The sequence below is a fragment of the Fukomys damarensis genome, unplaced genomic scaffold, assembly GCF_012274545.1.
Source record: "Fukomys damarensis isolate Sample0158 unplaced genomic scaffold, DMR_v1.0_HiC HiC_scaffold_4, whole genome shotgun sequence".
Lineage (NCBI taxonomy): Eukaryota > Metazoa > Chordata > Mammalia > Rodentia > Bathyergidae > Fukomys > Fukomys damarensis.
Genome location: NW_022900916.1, coordinates 7,529,940 through 7,534,100, shown reverse-complemented (window position 1 = coordinate 7,534,100; position 4,161 = coordinate 7,529,940). Strand labels below are relative to the sequence as shown.

Here is a 4,161-nt window from a genome sequence, read left to right as displayed (position 1 = left end):
CTGAGAAATGCCTGCTGCTCTATTTAGCTAGGGACAGGGCTTCTGTGATCACAGGTCTCCCGCCCTGGCAGACACCCCATTGTCTCACAGCTGTCTCCTATAACCATCTGCATTTGTGACTCCTACCTATGTCCTAAAACGGGGCAGACCAGCAGAGAACGGAAGGCCAGCATGGCATCGTGTTGCTGCCATCCTAGTGTCGATATGGCTTTTACCGATTTCACTTTGGTGGCTGTCATCAGCCTATTCCTAGGGATGCTACAAAATTGTCAGCCTGTGAAGTCTGTGTTTGGCCCAGTGAGTATGACCACACATTCTTTAAAAACAGAATCTTCTATGAAAGCAATTAGAAGAGATTTTCTTCTGGTTTCATTAAGAGCACTAGTTATGCTTCTCTGAAGAAATTTGCTTGATTTTTCTCTCATAAACATGGTATCTTGTGTATCTCATCAGCTTGTTATCTTACTGACTGGAAGAAAACCTAAGACAGATTCGTGGTCCATTCTCAGCAAATGCACAGAGCTGGCAGTTTCGTGTATACCTCCTGCCCTTGGTTCCAGACTCTCTCTTGCTTTATTAAAAAATAACACATGCCATGTTTTAATAGAGGAACATAAAAAGGAGGCAGCAAAGACAGGATACCTAGAGAATTCCTTATGAAACTTGGCTTGGAAAAGTGTTACTTAGCCATAGTTAGAAAATTCAAATAGTACAGAGAATAAGAAGTTAAAAATCTTTTTTCTTCCACTTCTTTTTCTCAAAAGTAGCTACTTGAGAACACACACACACATGCACATGCATGCACACACATATATATATATGATATATAAAGACACATATTTATAAACCACACAGATATATCATCAAGGTAGCAAAAAAAAATCCCCTTTGGAATACTTTACTATTTTATGAGGATGTTTAGAATTTCTTTTTTTAAAGAATGTTATGTTTTTGCTCTGCATCACCTAACTCTTTTATCATAACTCAGAGTACTACATTGTTTTTTTGCGTTTTTAAAAAAGTCACAAAAATATTTATAGAACATTCGGGAAAATAAAATTTTCGACTGGATACTTGATAATGAAAATTACTATTGTTTTTAGATCTGCAATAGTGGCGTGATTATGATTAAATTTATCTTTGAGATAAGTATACTACCATATAAGTATCAAATATGATACTTAGGACTTCAAATATTCTGAAATGTAGAGGAAACAAAAATGGTTTATGATACTTCTCCAGATGGGGGGATGGCCGGGGGGGGGAGCTGTACTAAACTGATCTCTTCATATATGTTTGAAATCTTCCATAATGGAAAGCTGAAAAAATTTCACAGGCATTATTACAGTTACTTAAAATATTGTAAAACGGGTTTTTAAAAATTACCTATCAGCCTGGGAGGCTGACCCAGACCTCGGTCCCTGCCTCCGCTGTCCACAGACCTTCAGAGAGCTCCTCAGGAACCTGGGGTGCAGGCCTGGTATTGTCTCCTGCCTGGACACCGAAGGACCCCAGCCTGCTAGTGCCTTTACATTATTTTAGCTCCGGCTGAGCAGCACTGGTTGCTACTCATGGATCATTGGCTATGTAAAAGCAGGTAGTGTGCCGAGCCTGGCCACCTGGCTCTTCTTCAGGAGTTTGGCAGGCCTGGGTGCTTAGCAGCTGTATCAGGACCCCAGGAACATTTGGGGTTTCCTAGCTACCTCTGGGACCTTGGCTGGCATTATGGGAATGAGATTCTACTGCTCTGGAAATTTATGCCTGCAGGTTTAATTGCAGGTGCCAGGTACTTTGGATTCTGTTGCTCTTCTTTACCAGGGAAGAGTTTGGTTCCTTTCCCAAAATACTCAATACATTAAAAAAATGTACAGAACTTGTTCCCCTATACCTGATCCTAGACATTAACTCGGATTATTTAGTTTATACATAAGTCAGAAAGGCCACAAAAATGAATTGGTTTATTGTCAAAATGATTTGACTATTTATTTATTCACTGCAGAAATGGTTTTGTCCTCAGATTTGCTCTCTGGTGGGTCCTGCCTCCTTCCCACAGTGGAAGAAGCCTCAGGGCAAAGCTGTAACCATATTTTCTTAGTTGTACAGAACCTTATTACTGAAAATTTGCTAGAAGGCAATTTTGGTTGAATCTTGAATCTTGTTTTCTTTTTTTTTCTTTCAGTATTAGGAAATCGAACTCAGGACCTTGCACTTGCAAGGTGGCAGTACCACTGAGTTAAATCCCAGGCCCTGAATCTTGTTTTCTAATCACCTCTGATTAAAACTCAAAGCTAATTATTTCAAATTTAGTCATCCTGGAGTATAATTCAGGCCATCCCAAAGGTAGGAAAATTTCTTAAAAATCTGTTTCAGGAAAAGATCATATACCCATCTTTGATCATAGTTACACTGTTGATCATAATCTTTTATAACAAGATCAAGAGCAGTAGACTGGGCCGGGTATGGTGGTGAATGCCTGTAATCCAAGTTACTCAGAAAACTGATGCAGGAAGAGTACAAATCCAAGCCCAGCCTGGGAAATTTAGCAAGACCTTGTCTCTAAAAAAAAAAAAAATGGCTGGGTATGTAGCTGTGTGAAACTCAATCCTGAGTACCATAAAAAACAAATCAGTTAAAAAAATAAAAAGATGTGGGTTTCCCTCTGTGTGTGTGTGGATTCCATTCACAGTACCACAAAACTTATAATTAAAAAAATAAAGAGTAAATTGGAAGGCTAGAGATCTACTTTTAATTTACTTTTTGACCTGGAAGGCCTCAGCTTCTCTGGCCTTCAGTTTCTTCATCTCTCCAAATCATTGGCAGCTGCATTAGGGACGCCCTTGTGCTACCCTAAGACGTCTGTACTAGATCCCCCTGTCTTTTCTGTGCTGCTTCCTGAGGAAATGTGTTTCTGAGTGCGCCGTCCCGGTGCTTCCCTTCCACGCAGTTGTGAGGGACCTGCAGAGCCCTAGTCCCCTAAACGGGTCACCACTATGTCCTGTTCCTGGTGTCTCCTGTTTGTGTTTCTTTTGAACGGTTTGCTGATGGTTGTTAAAATCGGAATTAATGTGTTGAATAGACCACAGACACAGTAATCACATTAAAAATCTCCAGACTTCCACTTTTCAAATGTGTTAAAGAAATGCAACATATTTACATACTTTAGCATTTTACTTAAAACAAAAAACACTAAACTTGTTGGGGGAAAACATTAGTCTTTGCCATCACAACCCTTCAGAGGTCGTGAATGTAAAAGAAAAGAGCTTAATGATGCCCTCACATGGTTGGGTCTTCTACAGTGATGTTACCTCTTCTTTCTGTGTCAGTAGTTAAAATCACAAGAGGTAAAATGTTAGGAGTCAACATTGGGGGCCCCAAAGCTTCCTGCCTCACTCATCACTTTATCACATACACAACATAAATCTAGTTGCCACTGGAATGTCAGAAGACATGACGTACTCATCCGAGCCAGGCAAAACTTTGAGACACTGAAAGTTTCTACCATCTCTCTTGTTTTCATTGGGTTAAAATGTCAACCTTAATTTTACATGGGAATACGACCATAAGTGACAGCCTGTTTATTTAGTTGCTTTTTTTTGGGGGGGATCAGGTGGGGGAGGATGTTTGTTATGATTTTCTTGTTGAAAATGAAGGAACTCATGTTTTTATTCCGGCTCTACTTCCTGTTTGCCGGCTAAAGATGGAATGGTCATAATGGTGTGGAAACAGCTTATATATTCTTTTCCTTCCACTCTTTCATGAACAGGATACAGCACAGAGGAATTCTTTGGGGATATTTGATCATTTATAGATGAACAACTACAAGAAAAAATGAATTTCAGGATAAACTGGTACAGCTTTTGTGGAAGTTAATTTGGGAGTACTTTTTAAAATAATAAAAATACAAGGGCTTTATTAGTTCAAGAAAGAATAGAGTTAAGAGATGGGGTTGTATCAAATGTAAAAACTTCTGTAGAGCAAAAGAAACAGCATAATACAAAATCAGAATGGGAGACAATTCTATGCTGCCTATTCATCTGTTGGGGATTAATGTCCAGACTATACCAAAGAACCACTCGTACTACTGTGATTTTTCTAATGTGATGATAATAATTCTAATTATTATATTATATATTGTATTATAATTAATTATTATAATGGATA

At 38.8% G+C, this 4,161-nt stretch overlaps 1 pseudogene; it reads left to right on the top strand.

Moving 5' to 3' along the window:
- The first annotated feature begins 204 nt into the window (after positions 1-204).
- LOC104871323 lies at positions 205-3,092 on the top strand (annotated as a pseudogene).
- The last annotated feature ends 1,069 nt before the right edge of the window (positions 3,093-4,161 follow it).